General features: G+C 40.1%; 1 pseudogene; it reads right to left on the reverse strand.

The window, feature by feature from the left end:
* LOC149175286 (calcium-transporting ATPase, endoplasmic reticulum-type pseudogene) overlaps positions 1–15,962 on the reverse strand; it is a 191,571-nt pseudogene that overhangs the window by 123,412 nt on the left and 52,197 nt on the right.

Below are 15,962 nucleotides of genomic sequence, written 5' to 3' on the forward strand. Positions count from 1 at the left end.
TCAGCAAGATGTGTGTTTTGATTTCTTGTAAGAAGACCATCAGTGGACAAGAAGAAAAAACTTGTTCTTTGGATGGGTCTAGTTGCACTTTGGGATACCAAGGAGAATCATTTTAGATAGGGACACAAGATTTCTTAGTGCATTTTTGACTACATTGTGGGAGAAGATGGACACAGAGCTGAAGAGATCTATAACCTTCCATCCGCAGACAAATCGGTAGATAGAAGTAGTCAATAGGAATTCGGTGCACTTTTGAGGGGATACAAACAGAAGCATCTTAAGACTTGGGATGAAAATCCGGTATATATACAACATTATTACAAAAGTGTAGTCCACACTTTTGTTGAAAATGGCAACAAAAAAATCTTGATTTAATTTAACTTGAAATAAATTAGGAGAAAATTTTAATTCCACATCACAAGACAACAATAATGAGTTAAGTAAGTTAATTCTACTTAGTTGGCTTAGCCAATTCGAGCAGAGGTAGGCCTAACTTGAGTCATTTAGAGTGGTTCCTAATTTTTAGGAGCCTAGGTTGAGTTTAATTTGAGTTGTAATAGTTTAATTCAGTTAAAATGAGTTAACGTGAGTTAAACTAGTTCCAACTATTGGAGGAACTAGTAGGACATCTACTAGTGGGGTGCAACTTCATATGTTCAACCAATTCACCGATAAATCAACCATAATTAACTCATGCATGCATGAAATTTGAGTTACCCAGTTGAGATTGGAGTTCAAGAGCATTGTACTACTAGTTATATAATTTTCTGAGTTGTACAAGTGGTTCATGTTGTCAAAGAAGGGCCTATAGGGATTACACAATTCAGGATGGGGATTTCCCTAATTAATAGGAGGATATGGTGGGCTCCAGTATTGTAGCAATAATGCTACAACTCCTGGAGCTTCCTATCTCTAATTTTATCAACCCGGTAGTTCGTACAAACTTGGAAGCGACGGTGCTGTATGCACAAGTACTAGCTCTTGTCGCAGCTGTCACTTGGTCAGCTGGCACAAGTCCGCTAGGGCTCAAGCCAACTTCTATATGCTCAGAGAAGAAGCTTTATGAGTGATGGACGAAAGCTAACTCCAAGGAAACTAATCTACTTGGCAAAAATGAACTGAAAGCCAACCAAAACATGGAAACCCTAGTAAACCCTAATCTGACTAGTCTAACCTCTATGATGCAATAGTGAGAGTGAAAATGTCTAAAGATGATGCCATTACTTCTAGTGATGTGAAATGCATGAAATTAAACTACTTGCATCTGAAAAGACATGTTTTTGTATTTTTTCTTAAGTGGATGGAGTGATTGTGATTTTGTTCTTATTAGGGTTTGGTTGTGCAGAGGTGGTGCAGAGGGAAGGAAAGCTTGGGAAAGGTCAGGGAGGCTAGGAGAGGTCCCAAGGGATCCTTAGCATCAGTCCACAGAGGTTCCTCACGTTCAGATGCTCAGCAACCGAGTGTGTGGGCTCCTACAGGATGTCTGCAGGGGATCCTACAGGAAACTCAGGAATTTCTACAGGAAGTCTGTTAACTTCTACAGGATGTCCTACCGTGGGAGTTTTGGGTGATGGTGAAGTGATGGAGTGGTATAGGGGGATATGTAGGATGGAAATGAGGTGGTAATGGCTCAGCAACAGTGAGGTGAGGAGATGAGGGTGAGTGTAGAGGCAGATTTGTCTTAGAGGAAATAGAGGGAATGGAAGGCAAAAAACAGGGGATATGAGCAGTGGGGTAGTTGAGGAACAAAGGGCTTCGTTGGAGGATGGATAGTTGGTCTGGGCACGGTTCGGGAAGGTAGGAGAACGATGGAGTAGCGTTGCACGGTGTAAATGAGACAAATCATCCAAGTCCTGCAAGTAAAAGTTATTAACTTATGCCAACAACTTATTAAACCAATGAACAACAATGTATTCGTGAAGGAAACTGATATATGGTACTGAAGCAATGAAGCATTCCAAGAAATTGACACTCATGGACACTTCTATCCATCACCAAGACTACGTTCAAGAGAGCATTAACATGTAAGCAAACGTTTTTGAATGGGTAGCACAGTCTGCGATCCCTGCCTCTAGAAAGAGGTGGATCATGAGCATACAGTCAGCCTGTTCTTTTTTTATCTGTTATTCACTCTAATCTACTCAGCCTACTTCCAAACAACTACAGCAATTCTAACTGATAAAACCAATCTGTTTAACTTCTACAGGAAATCCAAATCAGCAACTGTTTAACCACTACAGGAAATCTAAATCAGCAGCTATACTTGAATGCATGTAAAGGAAAATGGAAACGAAATGCTAAAGGAACAATATTGATACAAAGGAAGGAGGCCTGAGCTCTCAGGTTGGGCCCAACCCCGAGAGCTTTAGGCTCCTTTAAAAACTCATAATTTGATCCAAAACTGCTTGCTTTTATTCATAATCAAAAGTCTAATGTCATGCCAAAACTGGCTTACAAAGAGCAAAAACCAAATTGACTAACTAGCTGCTACGAAATGACTAACCACTAGCTACAAAAATGACCAACTGAAATGAGGTCTTAAGCCCTCTTATTTATACAATTTGAGGACCCAACAGTCTTCCTAAAATTTAGGGACTTGGCTGCCCAAGACTTGTAGTTAACAGCAGTCCAACTTGACTTGCTTGGCTGCCCTTGAGCTGATTGATTCGGTGGCCCTTGAACTCCGAGCTGATGGTGGAGAATTTGAGGTAAGGGCCCATAAATGAGGGGGACACCTTCCTACAAATCCTCTAGCTTGTTCTCCCACGAATTTGGCTGCCAAGTGCTCATTAAGACCTTCAAATTTGTCTCCAAGTTGACCAAAAAGGCTACACAAAGCACCCATTAGACTTGTTGGCATAATGACTAACCAAATTCACTCTATTAACATAAAAATAATCAAAAACATGCAATAAACAAATGAGAATGGTGGACTAAGTCAAATTAGGAGGTTGAATGAGCCCAAATAATTGTACATTTTTGGGGCTCATCATCACCCCCCTACTGAAAGTGTTGCTCATCCTCTGAGCAACCAATCTCTCTCCTCGTCTTTGATAGCCCTGGTGGCTTCCTTGGCTAATCATCTCGGCCGATTTCTCCTTTGGCTTCCCTCTTTTCAAACTTTCCTGTAGAAACTGTTCGCTGGCTTCCTGTAGAAACAGTCCTCTGTCTTCCTGTAGAAACAGTCTTCACTGTTTTGGCCTACTTGGCTGAGGGTGCCTTCTCCTTTCAGCTTTGCTATGGCAGCCTTCATCTTCTCCCCCTTTCTGCTCTTCCCACTGTCTGCTCATTTTCCTAGAGAATTCTCAGCCTTGGTATGATTGTGTAAGTATATTTAATATGATGGTTGAAATGGTGGTGAAAGGAGATAAAACCCATGGAGAATGGAAGAGAAGAGTGGTTGCATGCCTCCTCAACAGACTTCAAGCTTCAAATCCCTCTCCATACTTGATTCTGGCCTGCCCAAAGGCTTCTACAGGATGTTTCTGGTAAAAATACAGAACTTCTTGTAGAAAGTCCTGTAGCTTCTTGTAGAAGGTTGAACCATGACTAAATTGTGCCCGAACCCTGAAAAAATGAGTGTTCATGGAGGGGATGGATGTGCTTAGGGTGGCCAACACAGGTGCTGCCTCCTTAGCTAAAATATCGACCAATTTCTCCTTCTGCTGCCCTTTCTCTGAACTTCCTGTAGAAATGCCCAAACAACACAAAGCCTTTGAACTCATTTGATGAAACTTGCTCAAGAGTAATTCCCTTGATGCATCATCTAATTCAACAACTGATCCATCTGCAAGTTGTTGAAAAGCACTCCTTTCAAGCAAATTTTCCATGGCGCCTTTTACTAGCAGACGATTTTGTCCCATTGGTTCCATGACAATAACACCCATGGATTTTCGATCACAATCAAACTCCAATAACCCCAGCCTCTTTGATCTTTGTATCCACCAATCATAATTGCCCAATTGCACTGTGCCACTGTTGAGAATGGCACTTGTATCACCTGCCATTGGGTCTGGAACTCCCATTTTTTCAACCAATACCTTCAAGGCTGCCTTAGTGGGAATACCAGTAGCATGGAACTGGTGACCTTGACAAGATATCCCTGCATCATTGCAAACTGCAGCAACTTCTGCCAGAGTTTCTAAATCTTCCCCCATATTATGTGCAGGCCAATCCACTATTTTCCATCCTCAGGATTATATGTTGTTCCTTCAACAGTAAACTCTCTAAGTGAACCAGCATTGTGCCCTATGACTATAAACTCACTGATAGACATCTGATTGGTTGTAAGAGTACCTGTCTTATCAGAGCAAATCACTGTGGTGCAACCCATAGTCTCCACGCTCGGTAACTTACGCATAATAGCATTCTTTTGTGCCATCTTACGAGTGCCAAGAGCCAAACATGTAGTAATCACAGCAGGCAATCCCTCTGGTGTAACAACTGCCAGAGCAACAACAATCTTAAAGTAGTACGTACATTTCTCAAAGGAAAACCTGATATTGTTTTAGCCACCCATCTATGACTTCCCATGAAAGAAAATATTTGTAGTTCATGATCCAGACAAGAATACAAATGGCACCAATCACTGTTGTCAGTCTTTCACCAAATTCATCTAACTTCCTTTCAAAGGGGGATCATGACATTCCATTGAAGCTTCCTGAATTTGTGCCTGAATTTTACCTATTTCTGTAAACATGCCAGTGCTCACAACAATGCATGTGCAGCAGCCATTGGTAACTGTAGTTCCTGCAAACACCATGCATGCTTTTGACTGCAACTCACAGTCACACAGGGTGGCTGGATATGTTCTTTTGATCAGATTCTGAATTCAAACAGATTGCTCCATCATTAACAGATCTATAATGCGTTTAAAAAACTCTGAAATCAACACTTTCAAGAACCCTGGTAACCTTGGACACGAGCTTTAACTACTTTTCTCATTTCAAGCTTGAATTTTGACAAAAATCTCGGGTTTTCCTTCTGCAGAGCTGTTCTTTGCCTTTCCTGTAGACGACTTCCTGTAGAAAACACCTGTAGAGTGCGACAGGCGGGAATGTTTTTAAGGAACTGAAGAGATCTCGAGAATAAAAGGCAGAAATCGGTAGAGCACCATTGTTTAACTGATCTGGATGGTGGACATGCGCTTCAGTTGATCGCAGTTGAACAAAGAGTGGTGAGAGTTTCAGCCAAGCGTCCCTTGAATTACTGAGTGACTTGTGGTGAGGTGGCAAAAAACATGCGCGCTGGATTTTTCGAACTGGAGTGATGTTATGAACTGCATGTCTTCTATTTGTTAATCAACTGATGCCCTGTTCACTGGAGTTCAACACATCTACCATTGCTTGTGTTTCTCAACTTCCACGTGAATGGCTATCCACGCAAGCTACGTGATTTTTCATGAGTGCTAGAGGACTGGATGTCGGGTTAAACTTATTCTATTCGTGGCTTAATTCCACCATCCCATCAATTCATGCAGTTTTCAAATTAAATCTATGCAATAGAAGAATGAGATCAATCACATACCTCGAAGTTGAATGGCTGCCATGAGCTGTTGTGGGTTGTCATTGCTGCATGCATTTGATTTTATGGTTGCATGATGGCTTGGTTGCTGATTCATGGCTGGTTTCCTTATGCAGATGTCCTCTGGCCAGATGCATGCAACAAGAGTTCATTTCCATGTTCAGATCTGCACCCTCAAACTGCTGCCATTGAATTTTCACAGGACCAGAACTTGTTTTCGCCATTTCTCCCAAACGGTGAAGCGGATTGATCTGAAACTCGGTGAGCATGTTCCCATCATCATTATGCATCTCCCATAGCAAAAAAGTGATAAATGGATGCACGGATTTCGAGAAAAATGGAAAATGGCTGAAGATTTCAGAGCTCGATCTCTTGGAAACCGTGCATCGGAATCGGCTGAAACTGCTTGGGTAGGTTACTATCACCCATGTGCATCTCCCCATGAAACAAGTTTTAAAACGGATGCACGGATATGGAGAAAATGCAAAAATGGCTGATGGTGATGGAGGCTGATTTCTTGGAAACCGTGCACCGGAATTGCATGAAACTGCTCAGGCATGTTGTCATCAACCTTGTACAATTCCCCATAAAATGGTTTGTCAAATGGATGCATGGTTTTCAAGTTATGGCAAAAACAAATTCTGCTCTATGTGTTTTTGCTTCAAGGCACTTTGCATTTTGGTTGCATGGGATGACAAAATGAATTTTGGTTGTGATGCAGGTATAGAGATGATGGAGGAGGAGTTGGAAGACTGCATGAGGACTTCTGAACCCTTGAGGAAGCTACCATGTTCGCCAAACCACTTTTTGAAATGCATGCCTAGTTTCCCACAATTTCTACAGGAAGTTCCTGTAGAAGCACAATGAGAAGCACAAGGAGGTGAAAAAATGATGGATGAAGGCAAGGGATGGACACACAAGTGCTTGTAGGCCTAATCAACAGATTCCCACCATCAGATTCACTTTTGAAATTGGATTTGGCTCGTCCAAAGGTTCTACAGGATGTTTCCTGTAGAAACACAGAGCTTCCTGTAGAAGGCACAAGAAAGAGTCCTTTGACCTTGATTTGAGTGCTCCTCCTGTCATGAAACGTCCTTCTTTATCCTGCAATGTCATTGCTGCAACATAAACTTATTCAATGGAGATTAGCTTTATTTTTCTTTTTCTTTTTTCTCTTTTTTTTTTTTTTGAAAAACAACTAGGGCGCCTCATGGAGGTTTTCACCCTAATTGCCTGCCCTGGGCGCCTCCAAGGGAGGTTTTCACCCAGAGATCTTATTCTCTTTTCTCTTTTTTCCCAACCCATTGACCGCCTCATGGAGGTTTTCAATCAATGAGCCAATCTAAGGCGCCTCCGAGGAGGTTTTCACCTTAGATTTCTATTTTCCTCTTTTTTCATTTTTTTCTTTTTCTTTTTTTTCTTTTTCTTTTTTTCTACCCTACCCTACTTGAAAAACAAAATCATTTTCAAGTATAAGAATACTTCCAATGGAGCCATGTGCACATCGAGATTAGAGACAAAATGATGTGAAGGCTCGAAATGCATGCTCTGACAGGTATCCAGATCTCAGAGACCAAATGATCTAGCGTTGAAGGGATCAAACAAAACTGAGGAAGAAAGTACCGCTGCAACTTAGTGACCTTCTGAAACCATATCTCAATATAGCTTTGATATCCTTGGTTCTTTTGCTGATCTGGATCATTCTTCATGTCACCTTCTATCATGACCTTCTGATCTTCCTCTTTTTGTTGATCTTTCTCTTGAGTACATGGAAGATTTGATGGTAACCATGAGGGATCTCTCTCGGTCTCTGATTCTGATCTCTTCTCTTCATTAAGTGCAGCCCATGGTTCTTTGATCTCCTCTTTGGAATCTTCTTTTGCTTTTGGTCCTTCAATGTTGTCAATAGATTCTCTCTTTTGCAACACTCTTCCTGAGCTTTGGTGAACATCATTGAGCTCAAAAGGAGTCATTTGCACATGTTGTGCCTCAGCTTTGCAATTGGGTTGAGCTGCTCCATTGCAGGGTTTTGGAAATGGAGGTACGGGTAGCTGAGTGGGGGTGTGAAATTGAGATGGAGATGGATGGCATTGTGGTTGGGTAGGCATTTGGGGTTGCCTTGGTGGAGGAGGAGGCGATGGTTGTGGATGAGCAGGTGGTGGAGGAAAATGAGCGGGATGAGAGTTGTACTGGGGCCTCCACTCCTGATAAGGTGCATTCCACTGAGGCTGTGGCTGAGCATAAGAGTGAAACGAATGAGCAACTGGTTGGGCATAATATGGATCCGTGAAGGAACAAGGAGGAGGTGTGAACCAGGAAGGATGAGCAGGGGGACCCCAAGAAGGCATGAAAGTGGCTTGATAGGGGTCATAATAGGTCTCGGGTGTCCCTTGCAGTTCCTGCTGGTAAGATCTAGGTCCATGCGGCCAACTTTGGTTCATGTAATAAAGTGATTCAGTGGCTCCCTTGGCTCTCTGATATGCAGCTTTGAATCTGGGTAAGGAAGGGCACTGATCTGTAGGATGGTATTCTTCACAGACAAAACACACTTCTATGGAGTACAATGGACATTCGTTCCTAGGATGCTTTCTAGTGCACCTAGGAAAAAAAATGACCACAACCCTCTTGGCTTCCTCTTGCTTCTGTTGGATCCGCAAGGTATCCAGTTGCATGGCAAGGAACTGCCTCATATCACTCTTGAAATCTTTGATCTGATTTTCAAATTCATCTTTGGACAAGATGTTGCTCCCAACATCTCTGCTTGTAGCCATTCGCTTAGAGGAATGTTTTCTTCTTCTTCTCCCCTAGAGGTTCTTCAAATATGTCTTGATGTCCACCCAGGGGTTCTTCAATCACAGCCATTGAAGAAGAGAGAAGGTTGTGTGAAGCAGTGGGGGTGTTTTGCAATCATTTTTCTAACTTATCTCTACTCCTACAAGGCATGAAATGAAATCTTTTTGCTTGATTTTTGCTTTTTTTTCTACTTCTACTTGCAAAACTGAAATAGATTGAACTGCAACTAACTATCTTGCTAAAATGAAAATGCGGAATTGAAATGAAAGCAGGAAAGGACTAATCTATTTTGCTCAAATGAAATTGCAGGAATGAAATGCTAGTCTACGCTTGCGGAATTGAAATGCTAGTCTACGCTTGCAGAAATGAAATTGCGGAATTGAAATGCTAATCTATGAAAGCGGGAAATTCTAATCTACTTTTGCAAAAATGAAATTGCATAATGGAACTGAAATAAACTACTTAGCAGAAGATTGTAGTGGAAAATAGAAGAAAAGCGGCAATCACCAATACTCTGACGCTTCCCCAACAATGGCGCCAAAAAGATGGTGGGCTCCAGTATTGTAGCAATAATGCTACAACTCCTGGAGCTTCCTATCTCTAATTTTATCAACCCGGTAGTTCGTACAAACTTGGAAGCGACGGTGTTGTATGCACAAGTACTAGCTCTTGTCGCAACTGTCACTTGGTCAGCTGGCACAAGTCCGCTAGGGCTCAAGCCAACTTCTATATGCTCACAGAAGAAGCTTTATGAGTGATGGACAAAAGCTAACTCCAAGGAAACTAATCTACTTGGCAAAAACGAACTGAAAGCCAACCAAAACATGGAAACCCTAGTAAACCCTAATCTGACTAGTCTAACCTCTATGATGCAATAGTGAGAGTGCAAATGTCTAAAGATGATGCCATTACTTCTAGTGATGTGAAATGCATGAAATTAAACTACTTGCATATGAAAATACATGTTTTTGTATTTTTTCTTAAGTGGATGGAGTGATTGTGATTTTGTTCTTATTAGGGTTTGGTTGTGCAGAGGTGGTGCAGAGGGAAGGAAAGCTTGGGAAAGGTCAGGGAGGCTAGGAGAGGTCCCAAGGGATCCTTAGCATCAGTCCACAGAGGTTCCTCACGTTCAGATGCTCAGGAACCGAGTGTGTGGGCTCCTACAGGATGTCTGCAGGGGATCCTACAGGAAACTCAGGAATTTCTACAGGAAGTCTGTTAACTTCTACAGGATGTCCTACCGTGGGAGTTTTGGGTGATGGTGAGGTGATGGAGTGGTATAGGGGGATATGTAGGATGGAAATGAGGTGGTAATGGCTCAGCAACAGTGAGGTGAGGAGATGAGGGTGAGTGTAGAGGCAGATTTGTCTTAGAGGAAATAGAGGGAATGGAAGGCAAAAAACAGGGGATATGAGCAGTGGGGTAGTTGAGGAACAAAGGGCTTCGTTGGAGGATGGATAGTTGGTCTGGGCACGGTTCGGGAAGGTAGGAGAACGATGGAGTAGCGTTGCATGGTGTAAATGAGACAAATCATCCAAGTCCTGCAAGTAAAAGTTATTAACTTATGCCAACAGCTTATTAAACCAATGAACAACAATGTATTCGTGAAGGAAACTGATATATGGTACTGAAGCAATGAAGCATTCCAAGAAATTGACACTCATGGACACTTCTATCCATCACCAAGACTACGTTCAAGAGAGCATTAACATGTAAGCAAACGTTTTTGAATGGGCAGCACAGTCTGCGATCCCTGCCTCTAGAAAGAGGTGGATCATGAGCATACAGTCAGCCTGTTCTTTTTTTAACTGTTATTCACTCTAATCTACTCAGCCTACTTCCAAACAACTACAGCAATTCTAACTGATAAAACCAATCTGTTTAACTTCTACAGGAAATCCAAATCAGCAACTGTTTAACCACTACAGGAAATCTAAATCAGCAGCTATACTCGAATGCATGTAAAGGAAAATGGAAACGAAATGCTAAAGGAACAATATTGATACAAAGGAAGGAGGCCTGAGCTCTCAGGTTGGGCCCAACCCCGAGAGCTTTAGGCTCCTTTAAAAACTCAGAATTTGATCCAAAACTGCTTGCTTTTATTCATAATCAAAAGTCTAATGTCATGCCAAAACTGGCTTACAAAGAGCAAAAACCAAATTGACTAACTAGCTGCTACGAAATGACTAACCACTAGCTACAAAAATGACTAACTGAAATGAGGTCTTAAGCCCTCTTATTTATACAATTTGAGGACCCAACAGTCCTCCTAAAATTTAGGGACTTGGCTGCCCAAGACTTGTAGTTAACAGCAGTCCAACTTGACTTGCTTGGCTGCCCTTGAGCTGATTGATTCGGTGGCCCTTGAACTCCGAGCTGATGGTGGAGAATTCGAGGTAAGGGCCCATAAATGAGGGGGACACCTTCCTACAAATCCTCTAGCTTGTTCTCCCACGAATTTGGCTGCCAAGTGCTCATTAAGACCTTCAAATTTGTCTCCAAGTTGACCAAAAAGGCTACACAAAGCACCCATTAGACTTGTTGGCATAATGACTAACCAAATTCACTTTATTAACATAAAAATAATCAAAAACATGCAATAAACAAATGAGAATGGTGGACTAAGTCAAATTAGGAGGTTGAATGAGCCCAAATAATTGTACATTTTTGGGGCTCATCAGGATAATTCCTGGAGAACCAACACAATGAAATAGGAGCTTGGGGGGCAGCAAAATTGGCTAAGTATTGGCTACAATCAGCTTGTGAGACAATGATAAAGATTATACTTGTGCAGAGATTGTTCAGGCTTGAACAAGCATTGTATTTTTTCTCTATTTTTTTTTATCTAATGCAATACAGATAGGAAGGGGTTTTGGGCTGCAAGTTGTCCCCTTAGATAAATCTCTAAGAATATATGATTGAATCTTGTCTCATGTTTATGTTGTGATTTCTTAATCGATTAATTATTTCTACTTATGAGTAGAGTAGATTCCAGTCCCTTTTTTTTTAGCAAATTACATAAGTAGTTTGAATCTACAAGGAATTTCTACATGGTATCAGAGAATGAATCACAATAAAAGAGAAGAAATTGAGTTTTTCTTTGTAGGTAAATTGAATTTGCAATATCATTCTTCAAAGCTAGTAGGATGTCGTTCTATGGATTGAGACTCGAGTATGCCCTTGAGGGTAGCTCGAAATATATTGCTTGGAAGGACATGATGGAGGCATTATTGGAAGTTAACAGGCTAAAGGAATTCATAGACAATGATATAACTAAGCCTCCAACAACTGATGCTCAAGATCTCATAGAGAGGAAGAAATGTGTGGAAAAGGCGAGGAGGATCATACTAGAAGGAGTTCAAGATCATATTGTCTCGAATCTCCATGAGAAGGATACCCCATATGCAATGTGGCAAGACTTGATAGACTTGTTTCATAACAACAATGACTACATGAAGCTAGCATTGAAGGACAAGCTTCAGAAGACAAGATGGAGAAGGGTTACACAATACCACAATACCTAATTAGGTTCACCCAATGTAGAGATGAACTTGGGAGTGTTGGTATTACAGTTGTTGAGGATGATCTGCTAAGCCTAACACTTCTAGGCCTTCCCAAGGGCTGGCACAACTACCAATATTTGGTAAATGGGAGGGAGAAGCTACCAAATTAGGAATGATTGTGGTTTGACTTGGTGCAAGAAGAGATAAGGCAAAAACCCAGAGATGGAACCTCATCCAAGCATGATGATGAGGATAACTATACCTTGTATGGAAAGGAAATGAAAGGGAAAGGGAAGAAATCTCAATCCAAAGGATATTCTAGTCAGGCAGGCAAGAAGAAATACTTGTCGAAGATTAAATGTTTTCACTGTCATGAGCTAGGACACTATGCCAAGAAGTTTCCGCAAAGAAGGTCAGAAAGAAGCCCTCAGGAGGAGCATCAAGTGAAGCTCTAGATTCACAATTCGAGTTGGATTTCACACTCATTACATGCACAGTGACATCATTGAAAGGTAGTGTGTGGTATCTGGATAGTGGAGCCTCATTCCATATGACGGGCAACGAAGAATTTTTTAGTGACTTGGAGGAGAAGGACCTCCAAATGCACATTGAGATAGGAGATGATGGAAGGTATAGTGCGACCGGTATTGGTATAGTTACTTTTCAGAGGGAGTTTGGTTTTCCTCTCACATTAAAAGATGCCATGTATGTTCTTGGTCTGAAGAAGAATTTAGTTTTAGTTTCTATGTTGGAATATTGAGGCTACGATGTGATATTTAGCAAAGGAAAGGCTTTCCTTAGACATATCTCCGTGGGACAAGTGAAGCAGATTGGGGTTTGGGTGAAGATCAATTCAATGCTATCAGATCAATTCTATCACCTACAGCGCATATGGGTTGGAAGATACATCATATGGGAATGAAGACAACATTCCTCAATGGAGTGATTAAGGAGGAAGTGTACATTTAGCAACCACAAGGATTTAAGACCTTCAACAGAGTTTAGCATGTGTTCATACTCAAGAACGCATTGTATGGATTGAAATAAGCACCCCGTGCTTGGTACACTGGGATCAATAACTATTTCACTAGGTTGGGATTCACCAAAATTGAAGAAGATGCAAACCTTTACCTTATTGTTGTTGAAGGTAAATTATTGATTATAGTATTATATGTTGATGATTTAATTTTAACGGTGATGAGAATCTGATCAAGTCTTGAAAAGAGGATCTTGCAAGAGAATTTGAGATGAAGGACATGGGACTCATGCATTATTTCCTTGATTTGGAAGTATGGCAAGGATATGGGGAATCGTTTGTCTCTCAAGGAAAGTATGCCCATGAGATACTAAAGAAGTTCTGCATGGAGAGTAGCAAACCCATGGACACTCCTTTAGCAGAAAGTTGGAGGAAAGAGAATGTCGCGTTAGGTGAGGAGGTGGATGTTGGGCTCCAAAAATGTCATACAAATATCACTCATTACCATACATTTTTCACCTATGCTTCCATTATATCACTCACTATTCACGACCTTGTCACTCCATTTTCCCTACTATTCACCATTAATGGGTCTCATTTATATTTTCCAAATATTGTTTATTTTTAAGCATTTTTGAGAGAAATTCTTGATTAAATATTAGAAAATAATATATTTTACTTTATATATGGAAAGTGGGTTGTTTTTGTGACATGTGTAGGTTCCAAGGAAGCTTCCAAGACACCTTTATGTGGCCTTGAAGGATCAAATTCGAATTTGAGAAGATAAACCTCATGGAGAAGATCAAGGACAAAAGGGGGTTATGTGTCTAGATGGTTGAGAGATGTATGGAACTAAAGAGAGATTAGTGGATCATCATTATGAGTTTGTTATCTCATCCCATTGTATAAATAGGAGTACCTCCTCCATTCCAAAGGGAGGACTCTTGGAGCATGTATCCAACTTATGATGGAATAGAATAAAGCTTCATTTTACATAAATTTCCATTATATAGTTTTAGATATAAATTGTGTTAATGTAGTATATGAATTTATGGAATAACTTGTCACTTTGTTCTTAGGAGAATTGAGCTCACTCTAAAAGGATCAAAGGAACATTTTATTTCATAATAGATCTTATTTCATTGCTTAGATGTTTGAGGATTTGTTTGTGATTGATGAATGAGTTTTAAATTAAAATCTTATCAGCATATGAGGGGATATCCAAGGGTCTAAGTTAGGCTCTCTCTCTCTCCATTTGATTTGCATGATAATTAAAATTCATTCTTTTGCTTTTATGTTTCAAGTTATTTCATTTCTTACGCTTATGAATGAATCTTAGTTTAGTTTGGATTAGTATATGAGGGGACAATCAAGAGACTAAGTTAGTCTTTCTCTCTATTTGAATCTGAACAACAATTAAAGTTCATTCTCTTGTCTTCATTTCAAGTTTCTGGTTTTATGTAATCAATGATTTCTTTTCAATCTATGATACTGTAGGGAAGGACAACCAGGACCTCCTTAATTAGGAGCCTCTTCCCTTGCATATTATATTGAATCATAAATAATTTAGTTACACATAGAGTTAGTTGCCTACTCCTGCATATATTTTGCTGGCACCATCACAAGCTTACGAGTTTCCCTGGTTGATAATTTAATGAAAGCAATTTAAACAATTAAATTTCCCAACAGTGGAGGTCACTATTTATAGCAGCTTGTAGGTTCAATTATGTATTTGGTGAACACACAACCATACATGTGTTATGCAATTAACCAACTTATTCAAGCAATGGTCAATCCAACCAAACTATATTGGAAGGCAACCAAACATGTGTTGATATACCTTATATTCACTACTCAGTATGGTCTTTGGTAGAGACAAATAGAGGGAGTGAGGCTTCAAGGCTTCACAGATGAAAATTGGGTAGGTAGTCCATCAAATCGGAAGACAACTTCAGGAGGAGTCTTCAGTATTGGGTCAACAACAGTTTCTTGGTACAATAAGAAACAGAGATCCATTGCACTTAGTTCAGCAGAAGAAGAGTACATGGCTGCTAGTCAAGCAGCTTGTGAAGCTATTTGGATGAGGAATATTCTTGTTGGGTTATTTGGTAAGGAGTTTGAATCTACAAGGAATTTCTACAAATTCTATAGGAAAGTCCCCATTTGAAACCTATTTTGGATATTTGTTGCCTTCACCTTTGAACATTGCATATGGGAAACAAGGCGGAGTGAGGGAAGATTTTGCAGGAGAGGCCTTGAGGGCTAAAGTTTTTATAGAGAAGATCAGATAGATCCATATAAAGGTATAAGAGACACTGCAAAAGTCATAGGAGAAATATAAGGTTAGGCATGATTAACATAGGACATAGAAATCATTCAAGGTGGGAGATAAAGTATTGATACAGTTGAACAAGGAGAGGTTGTAGGGGCTTCATAAGAAAATCAAGGCTTTGAGGTATGGTCGCTTCGAGATACTAGAGAAGGTAAGTGATAATTCCTATCGACTCAATTTACCACCATATATGCACATTTAGTCAATTGTGAATGTAGAGAATCTAGAACTTTATGAGCTTTCCATGCTACAAGAAGAGGAATAGGTCCTACCTTACGTGGAGGATTTGGCACCAGATGTTCAATCATAGTTGACAGAAGATATAGATTTTCAGAACAGGTTGAGAAATACAAGACAGGGATAGCATGATATTTTTCAAATTAGGTTGTGTTAGGTTCCTATACAAATAGGAGTCATAATTTTGAATGACTAAGATTAAGCTTTGTAAAATTGTACATACCTTTTCTTTCTACAAATGTTTTCCATATTAAGAAATTAGAAAAATGCAAAGAGGGTATGTCCTAAAAGAATAATCAAAGGAAAAAAGAAAAATAAAAGGTCAAAAAATGAAAATATATGAACCCCAAAAGACAAAAAGAGACCATGAAAGTGAGCAAGTCAAAATGCCACTACTATTTACTTTATACATAATAAGAGATTGTGTGTAGATTTTTACTCATTACCACAATCCATGATAGTCAAAATGTTCAAACTTGGTTATTTCATGTTTTGAATTTTATGTTTATAGTTAGAGAATAAAATCTGACCAAACAGTGTAATCTTGGCCGATCATCAAATAGTTAGAGTAAATAAAAAGAGCTCATCAGTTTAATCT

The sequence above is a fragment of the Pinus tabuliformis genome, chromosome 4_1 (assembly GCF_031772625.1).
Source record: "Pinus tabuliformis cultivar Carrire ecotype Pingquan chromosome 4_1, CPIR1, whole genome shotgun sequence".
Taxonomy (NCBI): Eukaryota; Viridiplantae; Streptophyta; class Pinopsida; order Pinales; family Pinaceae; genus Pinus; species Pinus tabuliformis.